This window comes from Limulus polyphemus, unplaced genomic scaffold (assembly GCF_000517525.1).
Source record: "Limulus polyphemus unplaced genomic scaffold, Limulus_polyphemus-2.1.2 Scaffold660, whole genome shotgun sequence".
In the NCBI taxonomy this organism is placed as follows: Eukaryota; Metazoa; Arthropoda; class Merostomata; order Xiphosura; family Limulidae; genus Limulus; species Limulus polyphemus.
In genome coordinates, this window is record NW_013666270.1 from 377,976 (window position 1) to 386,311 (window position 8,336).

At 34.2% G+C, this 8,336-nt stretch overlaps 1 protein-coding gene across 5 annotated transcripts in view; it reads left to right on the forward strand.

The window, feature by feature from the left end:
- Window positions 1–1,667: 1,667 nt before the first annotated feature.
- Window positions 1,668–8,336, forward strand: part of LOC106459779 (phospholipid-transporting ATPase IA-like) — an 88,033-nt gene continuing 81,364 nt past the window's right edge. Inside the window, exon 1 of one of the 5 annotated variants that reach the window (XM_022386319.1) lies at window positions 1,668–1,746. The gene's annotated coding sequence lies outside the window, so the exon portion shown is untranslated. Of the gene's footprint in view, window positions 1,747–1,782; window positions 2,021–8,336 lie in introns of those variants that run through there. The other 4 variants (XM_022386320.1, XM_022386322.1, XM_013919437.2 and 1 more) reach the window with 4 other exon arrangements.

An 8,336-nucleotide genomic window follows, 5' to 3' on the forward strand; every position in this document is an offset into this window, starting at 1 on the left:
GATATTCCATAACTCGTTGTAATCCTCGCAGCATTCCTCTCAACTTAGAGAAGCTCCGTCTGTTCTACATGTCATCATTTAATATTTGTAGTCTCTCTTGGTGGTGAGACAGCTTCACCTACCAAGAGAATAAAGAAACGAAGCGACTAAAAGAAAACAAAGGACCACGTGTAGCTGCAATGTCAATGCGGAAATTTAAATAATTGAAAAACATACAAACTATATCACTTAGAAGGTATATTTTCAATATATACCTTTTGCATTCAGCTTTCTAAGAGTTTGGTTGCTGCTGCTGTTTAAACTCAAGGCTACACAGCTGACTTTATGCACTCTGTCCATCGCGAATTTTATAATCAACTTATAAAGGCGCGGAAAAGGAAAACAAAGTATCTGCTGTTTTCGTAATCTAGAGATACTAAACAGACAGAAAAAGCAAGGGAAACACCTCCAACAGTCTTAAAACGTAAAAATTAGAGTATGCTGAAAGATTGAATAACTCCGTTGTGACCAGTTACAAAGTTATTTTATATAATACATCTCTGCTAGGGGCAAAAAAAAAAAAAAAAAAAAAAAGGAACCGGCAGTGCATAAAGATAAAGACCCAGTCCAATTCATTGTGGTTTTCTAATGTGTGAAATAAACACTTTATTTTTATTTGTACACCTGTTGAAGTCCGTAAACTTACCACTGACGCACCAGAGGATAACTGTTTGGTTTGTAATGGAACACTCAAAGGCGAAAATGAAAATATGTTAATTTGTTTTGCCCATAATAATATATGCGCATGTAAAATAGTACACCTAATTTTTCACGCTGTACTGATTCATTTACGTTTCCTTAGTTTACACAAACTCAATAGCATAGTTTCGACTAAATATATCTCCACTTAGAGATGCAAAAAATATATGGTCAACACTACATAACGATAGAGACACAGTTTGTCACGGTTTTAATTTTTAATATGTGAAAGTAACATTTTATTTCTCTGTTTGTACAAATGTATTTGACTTTTTTCTATCTTTTTACTGTAGGTGTTCAGTTTATTCTCTGCAATACATTTATTTTCAAAATTTCAGTTTACGGGCCTACTCGTTCGCTCCAGTTTTATCCGAGAATACCGCAAAATCATTATGCTCTTCTCGCTCTCTCTCACAGTAATAGGAAGAATTAAAAATTAACTAGCTTGAAATCTCTAAAACAGTTTTGAATAATGAATAGGAATAAAACTGAGAATAAAGAGCATGAAGAGTGCGGATGAGGTCCTTAAAAAAACAGTTTGCGCTATTCATAATTTTCAGGAATATAAAGACTCGTTACCTCTCAGGAAAACAAATCATCGTAATATTTAATTTCTTAGAATTTTATTTCATTTGCTACAATTATAAAATAATTACTTTTGTTTTACCCAAATGTCTTTAAACTACATTTTCCTTTTCAACTTCTATAGTTTTACAATATTTCTATTGCAATATTAACGTACATGCGTTTCACTTTCTTCATATATAACTATTTTAGTTTCACTTTCTTCGTGAGTCTAGCCCACATGCTGTTTAATGTTTGTTACAACGTTATACCATAGAAGAGATTATTAGTGTATTATAAAATCGGGTTAAAACCCAGTTTTATCTACTGCATTTTCAATATTTTGTTTACCGACTTTTTGATTTTAGCTTACCACCTATTTTAATTTTTAGAATTTCATTTAATGTTCGTATGTTTCATGGATGATTATTACAATTTGAATAGGTAATTTTATTATATTAACAATTTGAATGAATCTGTTGAAGAGGTCGTTTTGGACGTTGACTGCTAGACATTTTGCAGATGGTAATAGTCGTACGCATTGATCTATGTATAGAGCTTGCTTGACGTATCGAGTAAATACGTTAATAGTAGCTTATGTCGCGGTAGTGTTTGTTTAGAGTAACGTCGTAAAGACTTCAAAATAACTGACAATTGCAATTGTTATAACAATTGCGTTACAATTATATTTATTCGTTATTATTTTACAACGGAGGAGGTAAGATTATGAAATTTGCAAGTTGAAAATAGAACCACTAAATTTTAGGCCTTATTATTATATTAAATTATTATTATTACTTTAGTTTTGTATAATGTACAGTACAGTATACCTATAATATGAGTATAGCGTTTCTCTGGGTTTAGCTCATGTCAATGTCATTAGCCTTCACTGATCTATAATTTGTAAAGTATAAGTATAAATGCTGTTTATTATATGACTAGGAATTATAGTATACTATACATGATTTACACAACAGACTGTGTGAAGAGAGAAAAAAATGGCTGATGCTGTTTAACTTGCGCCCAAGTTACAGTATTAACGTTAGTATTTGTCACTTTGCAGTCTTCTTAAACCTAACTTATAAGGTTATAATAATAAATAATAATAATATAGCTTATGGATATATATTAACAAGGTACAGCGTTTTTTGTTTTTTTCTTGCTGAGTCGCACGACCGTACCGGGAAGCCTAACTTGGTAACAACAGTGTATATACAATTTTTATCATTATGCATATGGTTTAATATTAATAGTCAAACTACAGATGCACTTTCAGTTTCACTTAAAGTTAAGTTTACTGTTAATAATGCTATTAACGGTGTTAAACATTAACTTAATATGATTGAGCAAATATTAATTAGTTAAACTTTAAACTCCTACATGTAGCAAAAGGGCTAAAGTAGTGGGGTATATATATAATATAGGCCATTGTTAATTAAACTTAAACTTAAAGGAATAAAAATGCTAACTTAAAAGAAAATTTAAATTAAGGAAAGATACAGTGAGTCAAAGTAACACTACACAATTAATAATAATAATAATGCCTTGATTACTAAGACTAAGAGGCCTGTAGTGTGTAGGTATAGGCTAGACCAATATTTACTAAATATTTTAGGCTCTTGATCAGCTTTTGTATAAATCGTTATTCATTCACCTTTAAGAGGTGAATAAAACATTAAAAACCTAAAGAAGTAGAAGGAGATCTAGGTCCTGAGTTGTGGGCTTTGGTATAGGTCTAGGCCTGCCATATACTATAGGCTTAGTTTTCTACTCAAAATCTATTAGTATTATATAGAAAATTAAAGATTAGTCATGGTAATTTTGACTAGTTGGTTATTTTCATGAGACATGACACTAATTGATTAGACATAGGTAAAACTGACAGGGAATTGGATCAAAAAACAGTACATTATAGAATAATAAATTCTTAGCAGTTCAACACATTTTTTAATTGCAAGTTGACAATATTTAAGTATGACATCTAAGTGTGCCTCTGCATGGACATCCAAGAGACCTTCATGCATATAATTTCTAGCAGCCAAAGGAAAATTCTTGGCATATAATATGCTGGGATGTCCACTAACAGAAATGTTGGGTAACAAGCTTTTGATTTCTCCCCAATTTGTAACACCCCAATTATCGATCTGTCTCGACTCAACCAATTTTTAGATCATCCTCGCTTTACTATGGAATCTTTTCTCAACCTATGATGGCAGTTAGTGCCAGGCTCTGGATGAACAAGTTCGATGTTACCGATGCTTATCTCCATATTCCCATAACAGAATCTTCCCAGAGGTTTCTGAAATTTTTGCGCAAGGGTCAGGTGCTGCAGTTCAGGGCTCTACCTCTTGGTCTTGCATCAGCACCTTATGTCTTCTGCAGAGTTGTTTGAGCTTTTTCTCATCATCCACATGCATTGGACCTGTGCACACATCATTATATGGACAATTGGCTCCTTCTGGCACCATTCCATCAATTAGCAGAACAACACTCAGATTCTCCACAAAAGCGGGTTTCCTTAACAGACCGGAGAAATCTATATATTGTCACCAACATAATATCTCGTCCATCTGGATGTGTTTTTCAATAGTCACTTAAGTCTTACTCAACCAACCCCTATCAGGTTTCAAGCCATGGAAAGTGCCATAAGACTTTTATTTATGTCTCCTTCTCCTACTGCACAGATGGTTCTCTCTTTTTTGGGAATGTGGGCATCCATCGAACCTCTCATTCCTTTGGGATGAGCACATATGAGGTCCCTTCAGTGGTTACTGCATGACCAATGGATCATGCATTCCAATCTTTTGAATCATCCTGTCTGATTACTCAGGAGCATCATCGCCGATTGCGAAGGATGGTTGCATCAGAACAACACTACCGTTGGGGTACTCTTTCCACCACCTCATCCTGAGATCCATCTGTTCACAGATGCATCTCTTCAGGGATGGGGAGCTTATCTTCAAGGTCAGGAGTTCCAGGGTATTTGGACGGAAGATGAGTGTACCCTCCATATCAATTTTCTTGAACTCCTTGCAGTACCCTGGGCAGTGGTTCAAAGTCTGTCTGTCTTGAAGGGAAAAATGGTCATGATTCATTCCAACAATTCCACAGTAGTCAAGGAGACACACACACATTCTCGAGACTTTTGTTTTCATACCTTGGATCTTCTCTACTGGGCTCATTCCCATCATATCAGTCTTTTAGCTTGTCATTTTCCAGGAGAGAGGAATTTAATTGTAGATCACTTGTCTCGACCCAACCATATTCTTCCGATGGAATGGATGCTACATCACAAGGTTTTTTGGTGAATTTGCTCTCAGTTCAGGTCTCCAACGATCAATGTCTTTGTGACTCATTGGAATTCTCAACTGCAGTTGTTTTGGTCTCCAATACCTCATCCTCAAGCATTGGCAGTAGGTGTGTTCAGTCAGCACTGGACAGATTTATATCTGTATGCCTTTCCCCCCAATTCAGCTATTGCCTCTAGTTCTGACTATTGTTTGTTCTAATCCCTATCAAGTTCTCTTGGTTGCACCATATTGGCCAACTCAAACATGATTTCTGCTTCTTTGGTATTTGCAGGAATGTCCACTTCTACATCTTCCACATTGGCAGTGTCTGTTGAGACAACATTGATCTGACATTCTCCACCCAGATGTTTGGAAACACAGTCTTTATACTTGGAAGTTATGTGGTCCTTTGCCCAACATAAGTGTTTAACTTCTAAGGTTTCTCAGTATTTAACTAAATCTCTCCATAGGCCAACCACAGCCATTTGTCAATGGAAATGGGATACTTATCATCAGTGGTGTATTAGGTGGAATTTAAACCCTCTTAATCCTAAAGTATCTACCATTTCCCGTTTTTTGACATGGGTATTTGAGAAGGGTCTTGCTTCATCTACGGTGACTTTATATAAGGCATCTTTATCCACTACATTTTGGTATTTCAAATATTGGAAGGTTTTTGAATCCTCAGTACTATCAGGTCTACTCAACTCTATTCATATTCTCCAACCCAACAACCTTTTCAATTACCAAATTGGGATTTTACAGTTGTTTTACATGCATTGTCTCATCCTTCCTTTGAGCCATTAGCTTCGTGTTCTTTGTTTCACCTTTCTCTTAAATTGTATTTTTTGTGTTGTTGGCATCGTTGGTCAGGGTTGTTTACAATCCATGTGCATGAAACTCTTTATCATTCCACATTTTTCCTGCTTTACCCCGATAGGTCTTTTCTTCCCAAGACTCTGACAGCTAGGGAAGGGGAAAGATCCTTCTCATCAATCCATTTGCCAGTCATTTCTCAGCTTTATGACTGCTCCGATCCTGATCATTTGTTATATCCTGTTAGGGCCCTCAAGTATTATGTGGCTTGTACTAATTCATTTTGAGGTAGTAGGAATTGATTGGAATCATTCTATTTCCTGTGACTTATCTCCCATTACCCTAATGGTTTGCTTTTAAAAATGTAGGGAACTTGGTTCACCTATTGCACAGTTTCCAGAGCACTGTTCCTCAGAAATCCCCAATGCATATTACCCCCTCCAGACTCTACTAGTGGAACTTGGGAGTCCTAATCACCTCCAGTTTTCAGTTGCTGGGGTGGCAGACAGAGGCTTTTCTTCCAGAGTGTTAAAGTGTGTTCCTCCACTCTTGGAGAAAAGGGTGAATTTGGGGGCCCTCTTATTCAGGTCCCTGGATGTTTTTCCCAGATGTAAGTAGGAGCGGTACCAACCTCTACAGGAGCCTACTTGTAATTCCGGTTCAGATTTTCTATGAAGCTATCCGGTTTGGGGGTGGGGGTGCATGGGCCTACTCTTTGATCAATGTTGGTTTCGTATATTGTTCATGGAAGGAGGTCTACTATCTCCTCATAATTCCGAATGCGAAGTGGTCCCATCCTAGGTCCTTCGTTAAAGTACAGGTTCCACATCCTCTCCATAATCCCAGTTGGATAGTTCGAATAACTGAAAATAGTAATAATTAGAAACACTAATTTTGATTATTCTTACGTGTTATAACACTAATGGATTGATTAGGATGAGCAACTCTGAATTAATCTAAAATAATAATGGTAAACCATAATGGCAATATTTATATTACTTGCATATTTGGAATAATCAAAAACTGATATAACAGAAACCCTACTCTTAATTAGTTGATTATTTTCTTGACAGTTATTGTCATTCATAGAGTGTACATTATATGCATTAATCAATTTAAAGAATAGCCCTACAGAATATATTTTGTTAAGCACAAGGGTGGACAGTTTTTTCATATCCAACTTAATAAGGAACAAAGTTCAACAAAATTATAAATTATTTACATGTTCACATGCATTTGTTTGTAATTAAATGCAACAAAACTAATGGTCTAGAAAATTATTTGACTGATTACATGCTATGAAGAATTAAGTTAGCTTTATTTCTTCATTCAGATGCATGTTTCTGTTAACATATAATCATTACATGACATATATTATTCCACAGTGAATACATTACACATATAATAACTTTCGAGTTTCCTACTTACATTTTGTGTAATTATGTTGTCCAGTGTTAAAATACAGTGTATGATGTAACTCAACAATCAAATGCTTTGTACAAAATGTTTATCATTGATTGGCTTGTGATATAGTATTATGTCTATTATTGTATATATGTGACACCAAGGTTGTTATTGTTGATTGACATGTGACATAATGTTATGTTAATTATTGCAAACATGCAACACCAAGGTGGTTATTATTCTTTGACTTGTGATGTAGCATTCTCTTAATAATTGTAAGCATAAAATCAATGTATGCTTAACTGCTGAGTTAGAGGAGAGTAGAAATGGGTACCACAAAAAAAAAGTATTGCAGTACATCAAGGTTTTTTAAGCAAATATTATTGTATGTACCACAATGTACTATGATTTCAACAATTCATTTTTAGGTGATAAAAAAAGATTAGAATATGGTGTTTGCAACTGACAATATACTTGACCTTACAGATAAAACTACACTTATGTGCTATGAGCCATAAAAGAGCAATGAATAATAAAGAAAGAAGAATTAGAGAACACAAACCAACTTATCAAATATAATCAGTTGTCATAATAGAACTAGTAAACTGAATACTCTGAAGAGACCAGAAGTTAAGTGATTAGGTATTAGGATTTTGTATGTGTGTGTGGGCCAAATTCCTTATGGTAGGTGTCTATGACTTGTTGGTGATAAATTTTAACAACAAACACAGTACAGAGTCCACTTATTTTCAAATAATATATTAAAACAAGTAAAACATATATACAAATGTTTGCTATACAATTGTATCCAGAGCTTTAAATAATTTTTTTTTGTCAAAGTCCACACATACTAGTTCAGTTATGTTAGAACACAACTGAGAAGACAAATTATTCTTTTCTGCTCTGTTATTACATTACACTGTTGGTTACCACAGTTGTATCCAGAGCTTTAAATAATTCTCTTTTTTTGTCAAAAGTCCACACAGGTTTGTTCAGTTACTTTAGAACATAATTGACAAAACAAATTATTCTTCTCTACTCTGTTGTTACAATACAATCTGCAATAATTTTACTTTAAGAAAAAGCAACTCACAAACACACAGTTTAGATTTGTTTATCTCTAATTAATTTTGTCTAACTTAACTTGAACTACATTTTGTACATGTCTTTATAGACTGACCAGTGTCTAGAACTTTCAACACAGTACAAGGTATTAATTATGCAACAATACTCAGTTAACGCTCTCAACACGGGCTTCTTAAATTTGACTGACCACGTGACCTCTTTGTACTCATTTAAAGTCTTTATAAATTTAATACTTCTAACTTTCAATATAGCGTGTATATCTTCACAAAATTTGGCACAATTTCCGTCAACATTATAAGTCTTTCACATACAAAAAATAATATTTTTTAATGAAGTATTTTTAATAAAATAAAATAAAGATTTGACGATAAATATATTGTTTATTTGTTTTGAATAGTCCGTGTGCAAAGTAATTTTCATGTTAAAATTAAAAATACT